This window comes from Echinops telfairi, unplaced genomic scaffold, assembly GCF_000313985.2.
Source record: "Echinops telfairi isolate 266 unplaced genomic scaffold, ASM31398v2 ScPeMD7_17;HRSCAF=63, whole genome shotgun sequence".
NCBI lineage: Eukaryota > Metazoa > Chordata > Mammalia > Afrosoricida > Tenrecidae > Echinops > Echinops telfairi.
Genome location: NW_022103914.1, coordinates 6320158 through 6332859, shown reverse-complemented (window position 1 = coordinate 6332859; position 12702 = coordinate 6320158).

Below are 12702 nucleotides of genomic sequence, written 5' to 3'. Positions count from 1 at the left end.
TTACAGTCTAGAACTCCCAACCCTCAGCAATAGTGCTCAGCTGATCCTGGGTTGGGTATGTCAGTGACTGCTGCCAGTGCCCTTCAGGAAGCAAATCTAGCCCAGTTAGCACAGTCCTAAATGAGAGCAAACCAGTCCTTAAAACAAATGGAAACAAGCCACGTGTCATGGTGTGAGCTTATCTAATGCCTTCTAATGGAGACAAACACCTTGATGGAGTGATTGAGATTGGTTTTGAGGAATATCTGGTTTTTGAACTCAGGGCAAAGGATTGTAATTCACTCTTCACTATTACTGTTAACAATACCAACTTTCTTTAGCTGGTAGCCTCTATTTTAAGAATTACTGAGATGGTTTATGATGAATAGCTGTCGTGCCGTGTGCTGACAGGACTCTTGACTCAGTTGATCCAGGGACTGGCCTGGCACTTCTGTTCCTACCACAGTGTGACAACTTCTAATGTATATATTTTCGGGGGGTGAGGGGGATCCTTTACTGTGGGGTCACTACTTTAAATCAGCTCTGTTTATTTCTCCTTTATAACTCGAAGGAATAAACCCCTCATGTTGATCGTATGTCCGTTCCTATTTCTACTAATCAACTGTTCCTAAGTAGCTAAATTCTTTGGCATTTTAAAAACTAAGCTAGGATTTTTTTATTTTACACTAGTGCATAAAAGTCTACACAAAAATATGAGCATGTGGAACAAGATACAGTAGAAAGAATTTTGTGCTGGGAGAAGAGAGATTAGAACAGTGATGTAATCTTTCTTCTTTGGGATGTCTAAAATTAGGTTCACTTACCACACAGATGCCATGGCTAAAGGAACGATGAAGTGTGTGAAAATCCCATATGTTCCTCACTGAATGTCAGCAGAAAGGGTTTCTAAATCTTGTAAGTCATTGGCTCAAAAATATCTGCTTCCTTCGTGATATTTAAACTAGATAGACATCTCTTGATGGATCCTTTTCTTTGGGAGTTCAGCGCATGTTCAGATCTCCGCAGTTTATCTGACAGTCCTCACCTGTCGCAGCCCCACAGACTTGGGGATGATTTTCCCACGTTGCGGTCAGTAAGAATCTCTCCGTCTCCAGGCTTTCACCTTGTGCTGCGTTACAGCTTTGCTTCCCGTCATACAGCCCGTCACCAAATGCCGCTGAGTCTTCCTAACACTGTAATTCTTACTGTGCTCATTTCCACGTTCTAATCCAGGTCCTGAAATACTCGCCCATGCCCGCACTGCTGTGTGGCCCTTTAAATCTGGTAGTCTGTGACCTGATCCAGCCAGCCACTGAAAGTGTAACTTGGATCATGAGTCCGTCTCTTTCACTCCCATGGAGTTCCAGGTTCAAACGTACTAACTTACCTTTAGGATAAGTTCCTGATCTGTAGTATGTAGTCGGTGAATCTTCGACCACCATCTGCCTCCCTCCGCCACACCTGTCCTGTGGGTATTCGCCGTGCAAATTCCTGCCTTGTTACCTAAGCAGACAAGGCACACCCCACGGCCTGCCTCCGGAAGCTGCCTCTGGACCCCTGCATTACCGGATTCGACCTGCCGGGCGTGCTCTCTGCTGCTTTCCTCGTCTGAAAAATGAATTCAGATTGTCTTCCTTGCCCATGGCAGGTGCTCGGGTCCATTCCCAACCCGCCGTCACTTCGGAAGCTGCAGCGGTTGTACTTGGCATGGTAATAGCCAAGCATGACTAGTCACTAGCTGCCGTGACTTCGGAAAGCAGCTTTATTTAGCATTTTTTGCCAGTGAGCAAATTGCAAACTGGAGCAGGGAGTGGGGTGGATAAAGAGGAGTATTAGGGTGGAGCAAAAGGTCTGACTATATAGTCTCTAAATCAGCCAACTTTTTTTGGCTCAGCCTTCCGTGTTTGGTCTTGTTAGTACAGTAATTCCCCCTACTGAGCATGCGTTCAGATTTTTCTCCATGTTAATTTTATTTTTGTTGTGTATATGTTTTTATTACATCATCTGAAGCATTCCTTAGAATTAGCTGGGAAATCATTTCTCCAAAAGTTAAGTGACAGAGACCAAATATAATATTCTTCACATTAAATGTTTTGGAAATGATGGGAAAACACGTACAAATTTGCTTGAGCCAATTGATGTATGGATTGTAAGAGCTGTAAGGGCCCCCAATAAAATTATTTATTAAAATTAAATGTATATACCGGTATATTCTTTATATTGTTCCTTAACTCTTCCGTTCTACTTGTACACGTTTTTACTCATATTGAGTAAGTATAGTGAAGTTGTTACTGGCTGTGAGGCTATGACTCTAGTTCAGGTTGCTGGAGTGATTTATCTTCCCACCCACCCCCACTCCCCACTTCATGGCTCTAGGAGCTTCTCAACAGAGCTTCTAAAGTTGAGGTGGCCCTGACCTTGAACTCAAAAGTGGTGGCCCCAGCCTTCTAAGTCCATGCCCTCTGGGCCTGTGGTGACAGAAGTGGCCCCACTAGCTTCATACTTTCCTTTTCTTGAGGGGTAACGGAAGTTTGCAGGTAATTGGCTCTGTCAAGCCATATACTGCTTTTAAAATTCCAGGAGGCGGACAGCTTTAATTCATTTAGACCAGTTGTTCTCAACCTTCCTAATGCCACAACCCTATAATACAGTTCCTCGTGTTGTGGTGACCCTCAACCATAATATTATTTTCGTTGCTACTTCAGAACTGTCATTTTGCTACTGTTATGAATCGGGTGACCCCTGTGAAAGGGTCGTTTGAGCCCGAAAGGGGTCGCAACCCACAGGTTGAGAGCCACTGATTTAGATCAATCTCTGTCCACTTGACAGGAGCCCCGGTGGCATAATGGGGTTATGCATTGCGTTCCTAACCCCAAGATCAGCAGTTTGAAACCACCAGCCACTCCTCGGGAAGAAATGAAGTGGTCTGCTCCCATAAAGACCCACAGTCTCAGAAACCCACAAGGGAGGTTCCACCCTCTCCTGTAGGGTCAGTATGAGTTGGAATTGGCGGGTGAGCTGCCCCCTGCGTCTAAAATGGCAACATTTCCACTGAAGTGCTTCATTAGATCCCTACCTGGTAGTCATTCCAGTGCTCACCTTCTCCACATTTACAATGTGCATAGTGGAGAATTCTCTAAATCAAGTTCTGGTTCATCTTTGCTTAATGGTTAATTCCTCAATTTATCTTACATTTATTTTCCTCTCACATTTTCCAAGAAGTAGCAAAGAAAAACCAAGGTTCACCTTCAATACTTTCTTAGAAATTCCAGCCAGAGTCAAGTTCAGTTCATGACTTTCCACAGAGCACTAAAACATAATTCAGCCCATCATCTGCCACTTTAGAATATGGATTGTTTTTCCTCCAGTGCTCAGTAATGTATGTGTTCATAATGTAAGACCTCACTGGAAGACTTGTAACATCCGCATTCCTAGTAATTCTATGTATGGCAACATATGTGTTCTTTTAAATGACAGAAGTTTTCTCTACAACTCCTTTCTGATCCTTCACTGGATCACATGTATAATTCTACCGATAATCTTTACAGTTTCTTTAGCATCTCCTTAACAAACTCATCGAAGCTCTTCAAGCCTCTACTCATTGTCCAGTTCCAAAACCCCATCTGCATTTTCAGACATTTGTTAATGGCACCCCACTTCCTGGTACAAAAAGGTGTCTTCATTTCCAAGAGCTGCCAAAACAATGTGCCACAAACGGAATGGCTTATAAGAACAAAAATTATCTCGCAGTTCTAAAGAGCACACAATCGGGTGCCAGACATTTTGTACCTTCTGATGACTCTTGTTCATGTCTCTGGTAATGGTACCCTTGGCATTCCGAAATTTGCCTCCGTCTTCACACCTGTATCTTTCTTCCCTCTGTGTCTTCTCCAGTTTCGTAAGGACACCATTTACATTGCATTAGGACCCACCTTACTCCACTATGACTTCATGCTCATTTAACATCTTCAGAGACCCTGTTTCCAGGTAGGGTCTAGGAGCCAAGACTTCGTATCTTTTTGCTAGATGCGTCGATCCATAATACAGCTTTCCTAAACCTATTTTTAAAATACTGGACTGCAAGGAGATTTTTCTGGAAAACCAAAGTTTTGTGATTGGATAATTAATAACTCAGTGGGGGGGGGGGGGGTTGAAGAATTCCCTTACCCCCAGATTTCATCTTTGTTCTTGGTTCCTGGGAAGTAACCTCTAAACCCTTGAAATTTCTTAAGTGATTGGAGTGTAACTTCACCTGAGAGTTTATAGTCAAAAGATGACTAAGGATGGGAACTTGTCACTCCCAGGAAACCCATCAGGTGATAGCACAACCTCTACGAAAAGGAGCTGCAGTGCAGTGGAGTTCAGTTACTAGACTGTCAGGGGAACCCGCCCCTAACAAATCACGGGTCCGGTAGGCACAATTGTACAGCGATAATAAGTAAAGATTATAGTAAAGTCAGAGAATAAGAGAGAAGAGAGATTGAAGTAATGGAGTCAGACACATTTCATGGTAGCATGCTCAGCTCCTCTCGGTGGTCCACGTGAAGATGGGAGAGGGGAGGGGAAGGAGGACAAGGGGAGAGGGGACAGGAGAGCGAGGAAGGGAAAGTGATTTATTGCTAACAAAGACATATGTCTTTTGGGGACGTGCAAGCCTCCTAATTACAGATAAAGACACATGTCACAGGAAAAGGTACTATAGGTAATAAAGTAATGGGAGGGGGATAACCTAGGGGTAGGAAGAGGAGGGATTAAGGGTACACATGTGACAAGATGGGCGGATCCTAGATTCAGAATTGCAGTTTAACTTTGGATGTCACTAAGCAGGTTTGAACACTTCTCTGGCTCTCCAGGGAATCAAATATCCTTATCAGTGGGTGTGAGCCCCACCTACAGTGGACCAGATGCCTTCAGGGAGAATATCGCTAAGCATCTGACCTCCCACCATGTGCTGGCAAACAGCCTCTAATGTTTGGCATATCTTTGGGCAGAGATAAAGCTGGGTTCTGAATGTCTTTTGTATCCCACACTTGAACAATTATTAAATCCATCAACTGAGACTCCAGCTGAACTTCCTGGCTGGATATAAACATTAGAGCACTGGGAGGCTATGTCCACAGGGTCATGGAAGTTCTAGGAAGCCTCCTTGGCCTCATCATATGCAACTTTCTTTATGCTTGTCCTGATATGTATACTTTTATCATAATAAAACTATAATCATAAGTATAGTACCTTCTTAAGTTCTGTGAATCCTTCTAGTGAACTATTAAAGAGGAGTCACTGAGAACTCCCAGATGTCTAGCCAGCTGGTTAGGTATAGAGATGCCTGTGGACTCCCACGCTGTGGCTGAGGTCCTGAAGAGGTAGGAGAAACTGCTGCATTGGTCGCCTCTGATAGAGTAAGCAGGTGGGTTCAAACTGCTAGCTTTTCAGCTGACAGTTGAGCACGTACCTAACTGCACCACCAGGACGCCTCTGCAAATAGTACAGAATTTGTAGCAACCCTGTGGGGCATTTATACTCAGTCATATGGTGTCACTATGCATCAAAATTGATTCAATAGCACTTAACAGCAACAGTGTAACTGGATGCGCTCTAATGTAATCACCTTCAAGATGCAACATATTATAGTTGAGGTCATATTACTGTAGAGTGGATCCCAAACCTAAGCACTTCTAACTCTCATAAAGAGCAGTATAGGCAGATAAACAAGCGGCCATCTAGCTGAGAAGCAACAACGCCCACATGGAAGAAGCACGCCAGCGTGTGTGATCACGAGGTGTTGGTAGGATCAGGGATCAAAGAACAAAAAAATCATATTGTGAATGAAGGGAATTGCAGAGTGGAGATCCAAGCCCATCTGTAGGCAACTGGAAACCCCCTTACAGAAGGGTCACAAGGAAGAGACAAGCCAGTCTGGGTGTAGTATAGCACCGATGAAACATACAACTTTCCTCTAGTTCCTTAATGCTTCCTCCCCCACCCCCCTACCACCACTATTAGGATCCTAATTCTACCCTACAAGTCACGCTAGCCCAGAGCATGTACACTAGTACAGATAAGAGCTGGAACCATAGGAAATCCAGGACAGATAAACCCCTCAGGACCAATAATGAGAGTAGTGATACCAGGAGGGGGAGGGGAAGGTGGAGGAGAAAGGGGGACCCGATCACAATGATCTACAGATAACCCCCTCCATGGGGGATGGACAACAGAAAAGAGGGTGAAGGGCGAAATCGGACAGTGTAAGACATGAAAAAGTAATTTATAAATTATCAAGGGTTCCTGAGGGAGGGGGAGCAGGTGGGGGAAAAAATGAACTGAAGCCAAGGGCTCAAGTAGAAATGTTTTGAGAATGATGATGGCAACAAATGTACAAATGAGGTTGACACAATGTATGTATGTATGGATTGTGATAAGAGTTGTACAAGCCCCCAATAAAATTATTTTAAGGAGAAAGAAAGAAAGAGTTGTATAGGCATAGATAAATTCAAAATGAATGGCAGTGCATTCATTTTATTTTAAGTGAATATTTTAAGAGCTATCTTGAAATATAATAGTCTGTGATAGGTTAATATCTATCCTTACAATGAAGACCATTAATAGAACAATTGTTCAAATTTGCACATCAAACACTAAAGCCAATTGTGAAGAAATTGAATTCGTATTCAATTTCTAAGACATTGAATTCTACCAAGTTCTTTGGTCTGAAACTGATCAAGCATGCAATCAGGATGCATTGATTCATAATTGTTGGTGATTAGAATTCAAAAGTTGAAAACAAAAAGGGTTAGTAGTTGGAAAACAAGGGCTTGATGCTAGAAAGATAGAAATAAAGCTGGAGATCACTTAGTATAATTTTACACCAATAACTCCGTTGCAAATACCGTCAGCAGCATAAGCAGCTACGATACACGTGGACGTTGCCAAATGAAATACACAGGAGTCAAATTGACTCTTATCTGTGAAAAGATAATGGAGAAGCTCAATAACAGCCAAGACAAGGCCAGGGCCAACTGTAGAACAGGTCATCAATTGCTCTTTATTCAAGTTCAAGATGAAGAAAATAGAAACAAATCCATGAGAACCAAGCCTACCTTGGTATATCCCACCTGAATTCAGAGACCATCTCAAGAACAGATTTAAATTTAAAGTTCTATTTACAAAAGAATGAAAAGAAGACCCAGACCTCACTTGCTACACGAAAACAATGTCAAGATGTGTCAAAAACCCCAGTGTAAACCCCAGAATTATAAAGATCATAGACCAAAATCTAGGGAAGTACTTAGGGACCTTAATCCATGGCAATCACGCACTATCAGCACGATGAAAACGACATGGCTGCGCGGGATGGATGGCTGCTGGGGCCTCTGCAAGAATATGACACTAAAGGGCATCAAAGGATTTTACCGAAAGAGTTAAAAAGAAAATCCACAGACTTGGATGGAGGCAGATTTTGGCAATGACATGTCAGACAAGGGACTATAGATTTTAGAAGAAAAATATCTCTCTCTCTCTCTCTCTCTCTCTCTCTCTCTCCTTTTCCAAATCTCCCCCAACTCCAATCTATCACATGGCAGAGATAGAATAAAAACAGAAAAATGGCAACAAAAAAAGAAGAAAAATAGAAATAAACCAATTTTAAAATGGACATAGTGCAAGAATAGTTTACCAAAGAAGACATTCAGCCACAATATGAAGAATGAATAGGAAGAAATGATCAAGATCATTAACCATCCAAGAGATGCAAATCAAACCAACGATGAGATAACACCTGATCCCAGAATTGATAGCAAAGTTCAAAAGCCAACAAGTGCTGGGAGTCGGAGTGTGTGTGGAGAGATTGGAACCCTCACGCACCACTGGTGGGACTGTTGAACAGTTCAACTACTATGGAAAGTGATAGGACACTTGGGAGGCAATTGAGAAAAGAAACACCATATGACTCAGCAACCACATACGTACAGAAATGAGGAACCTGCACCAGCAGATGCATGCACACCCATGTCCACTGCAGGACTATTTACAATGGCAAGAAGATGGGACAGTTTATATGTCCACTGATGAGAGAATGGATAAGTGAATTTTGGCATATACACATAAAGGAAAAAAACTATGCATGGTTACAAAATAACGGTGAAACTGAAATATCTCGACATGGATGGACTTGAATGACAGTATGCTGAGTGAAGTCAGTTAATCACAAAAGGACAAGTACTGTATGAGACCACTGTTATTAAAAATATATTAAAAATTGTATCAAAAGTAATAGACTGATGGTTATTCGGGGTGGAGAGAAGGGAGCAAAGAGGTGTTAATAAGCTAGAGGGTAAGTTGGTGTTAACGCGCATTAAAGGGAAGGCAATATCCTACAAGAGGGAGATGACTAAAGGGGGTTGTGGAACAGGGCATTCATGGGGAGGGTTGATAAGTTTTTTAAGTTACTGAATGCAAAAATCTGATGTGTAAGCTCCCACTTAATTCACAATAATGAAAGAAAATTACCAGGATTAAAAAAAGAACAAATTTGACACCTGGAATGTTAATGACAGAATGCCTGCTGAGCTGTGGAACAGCATGAAAAACATCATACATGAAGACAGTAAAATGTTGCTGAAAAGACAAGAAAGACAAAAGACCAAAGCTGATGCCAGAGGTCACTCTGAAGCTTGCCCTTGAATGCAGAGTAGCTAAAACAAAGGGAAGAAAAACATGAAGTGAAAGAACCACAGAAAGTTTCAAAGGACAGAAGAATATCCTAGTGAAATTATATTATAATGAAGTGTACAAAGCCCTGGAGTTAAAAACCCAGAAAAGAACACACTCAGCAGTTCTCAAGCTGAAAGAACTGAAGGAAAATCCAGGTTGAATCGCAATGTTGAAGGATTCTGTGGGCAGAATCCTCAGAGAAGCTGGTTGATAGGAAGAAGAATGTGGCATCCGTTTTAAAGGAAGGCTTATTAACAACCTGCGATATGCAGATGACACAGCTTTGCTTGCTGAAAGTGAGGAGGACTTGGAAGCGCTTGCTGATGAAGATCAAGGATTGCAGCCTTCACTATGGATTACAAGTCAGTGTAAAGAAACCCTCACAATTGGGCCAGTAAGTAACACCATGGTACACAGAAAAGACTTAAGTTGCCAAGGGCTGTGTCGCACAATCAATGCTCAAAGAAGCTTCAGCTAAGAGATCAACGTAGTCATTGCACTGGGTAAACATGTTACACAAGACCTCTTTTAACGTGTTGAAAAGCAAGGACGTTACTTTGAGGGGTAGGGTGCATCTAGCCCAAGACATGGGCTATTTTCAGTCGCCTCATCGGCATGTGAAAATGGGACAGTGAATAAGGAAAATCCAAGGAGAATCGATGCATTTGAATTGTGGTGCTGATAAAGGAGATTGAAAGTACCAAACACTGTCAAACAAACTAGTTCCTAGAGAAGGAAATCATGCTTGGTAAAGGAGTGGGGCAGCGAAAAAGAGGAAGACCTTTGCGAAGATGGATTGACACACTGGGTTCACCAATGGGCCCAAGCATAAGGACAATTGTGGGGATGGAAAAGGACCAGGTGGTGTTTCATTCTGTTGTACATAGGGTTGCTAAGAGTCATAACCGACTTCACGGCACCTAGCAACAACATGAGCAAAATATTGAACAAGGCCAGAAACAGCAAAAGACGCTGGGAGGAATACACAGAGTCACTCACTGTACCAAAGGAATTGGTCAATGTGCAAACATTTCAAGTAGTAGCATTTGATTGAGAGCTGATGGCACTGAAGGAAGAAGTCCAAGCTGCATTGAAGGCATTAGCCCGAAAGAAGTCTCCAGGAAGTGATAGAATACCCAATCGAACTGTTCCAACAAATTGATGAAGCACTGGAAGATCTCAGTGGTCTATGTCAAGAAATTTGGATGACGGCTTCCTGGCTGCCATCAAATATGAATACGCCAAATATGGATTTCTTCCAACCCACTGGAAGAGATCTATATTTATTCCCATTTCAAGAAAAGTTACTTAACAGAATGTAGAAGTTGTTGAATAATATCATTAATATCACATGTAAATAAAAACTTGCTGAGGATCATTCAAAACCAGTTGCAGCAATTCATTCACAAGGAGCTGCCAGGAATCCAAGCTGGATTCAGAAGAGGAAGTGGAGTGAGGGCTATCGTTGCAGTCAGTAAATGCCTCTTGGCTGAAAGCAGAGAATACCAGAAAGATGTTCACTTGTGTATTATTGACTATGCAAAGGCATTTGACAGTGTGGACTGTCACAAACTATGGAATAGTTGTGAAGAATGGAAATCCCGGAGCACTTCATTATTCTCATGCAGAACCTGTACATACACAGACCAAAAGACAGTCACTGGACCACAACAATAAGCTACTGATGGTTTAAAATCAGAAAAATATATTTGGGTTGTATACTGTGGTAGGTAGGTTTATTGTGCCAACCTGGCCAATAGGAACATGTGGGATTAATAAGGTCGCAGTTTGATTGGAGGGCAAAGAGATAAATGGTTCGGTAAGCCCTGCCTTTCTCTCTCTTGCTCTCTGGTGATCAAACCAGCATGTGGCTGCTTGTTCTCTGCCTCAGCTTGTGCACTACACTACCTGTAGGACTTCCAACCCATGGATCATGTCGCTAGAGCTTGAGGTTCCTTTGAGACCTGCTTCGCCATGCTGCTGGTGTATACATCGCTTGAGCTTGGGACTGTCGGATCATGTCGTCTTGCTGACTGTTGGTGACCCACCCTGCTGTTTGCTTCCTGTGGCTGAACTGCCTGCATTACCCTACGGAAGACTCAGCTGTCTGCTTTCTTGGCCTTGGACCCAGTGGCCCTCGTGAGTTGGAGGATTTCCAGTATATTAACTGTTCCACAGAAGTGAATTGAACTGAGCCCTCTGTACTGCTGTGTGGACTAATTAGCTGTTTTATCCCTTTGTGCTGTATCTATCGATACATATATAAATATACATATAAAATCATAAGTGTCCCGGTTTTGTTTCTCTAGAGTACCCTGTCTAACACATATGTTCACCATCCTTATTCAATTTGTATGCTAAGAAATAATATTAGAAGTTGGGCTGTATGAAGAAGGATATAGCATAGGGATTGGAAGAAGGCTTCAATCCCTCCAATATGCAGATAACACAACCTTGCTTGCTAAGGGCAAAGAGAATTTGAGACACTTGCTGATGCTATCAAAGTCGGCAGCCTTCACAGTGGATTGGAACTCAATGTAAAGAATCCTCAAAACTGGACCAATAGACAACAGCATGTTAAACGTGGAAACGATTAAGTTGTCAAGGATTTCACTTTACTTGACTCCATGATCAGTGCCCATGGAAGCAGCAGTCAAGAAATTGAATGGCTTTTATGCATTGGGTATTGCTGCTGCATAAAACCTCTTTTAAGCAAAGATGTCACCTTGACCATGAAAGTGTGCCCGATCCGAGTGACAATGGTATTTTCAATGGCAGGCTGTACATGCGGGAGTTGGAAATGCATTCACAAAGACCAGAGAAGCAGTGATGCCTTTTAGTGATGCTGATGGTGAAGGGTATCGAACGTGCCGTGGACTGTCAGAAGAACAAACAGATCTGTCTTGGAGGAAGGAAATCCAGAATGATCCTTAGAAATGGGAATGGCAAGACTTCATCTCCCATTCTTTGGACATATGAGGAGGGACCAGTCCCTGGTGAAGGACGTCATGCTCACTGAAGCAGAGGGTCATTGGAAATGAGGAAGTGCCTCAGTAAGCGGCAACAATGGACTCTAGTTGTGACAATTGCACGGACTGGGCAAAGTTTTGTTCCATTGTACATAGGATTACCATGAGTCAGAACCAACTGGGTAGGCACGAAGACACACGGGGAAAGCCAGATGTCATCTGAGAACCTCCAAGAACCAAGGAATGCCAGGGCTACTGACAAGGCAGAAATCAACATGGTCAAGACCGTGATTTGGACTTTTCACTTCCAGAACAGTGAGAAAATTCATTTCTGTTCTTTAAAGCCACTCTTGTAGTGTTACTGCAGTGCTGGGAGACTGAGACAATCTTGAAAGAAGTACTCGGTTAGCTTTTCATTTATTTAAAAGAAGTTTTATTGCTCACACATTACATTCCACACCTGTTGCTAGACTCTAGAACAGTGACAGGTAAGACACCGCACCTGCCCTCATGCGGAGCAGCCTTCTGGCCAGCCCCAAGCAGCCTCAGTCTTGCCATGCCACCACGCCCCTCACACAGAGCTCTCTGGGGACTTCCTAGTCCCAAACCCCAGTGGCTCTTCCCAGCCCTTGCCCCTCAGCACCATCAGATACTAGTTCTAAAACTTAGTAATTCACAAACAGAATTCATCTACCACGTTCAAGCCTTGAACCTGCCTTCACAAGCCTATACACAGAATATCGCATAGCCCAGGTCAACAGGGCTTCCCTAAATCCAGCTTCAAAAGAATATATATAGAGAGAACTACACAGAAAGCTTTGATTCACAAAACATGTTCATATGCCCACCATTAAAGCACCGATGAAACATACTGTATGGCCCCCCCACCAAAAAAAGAAGAAACTCAGTATTCCTCTGGTTCCATGACCCCAGTGCTGCCTCTCACTTCAGACTAGACCAGAGCATGTACACAGGAACAGATAAGAGATAAGAGCTCATAACATACGGAATCCAGGAACAGGAATGGGAATAGCAATACCAGAAG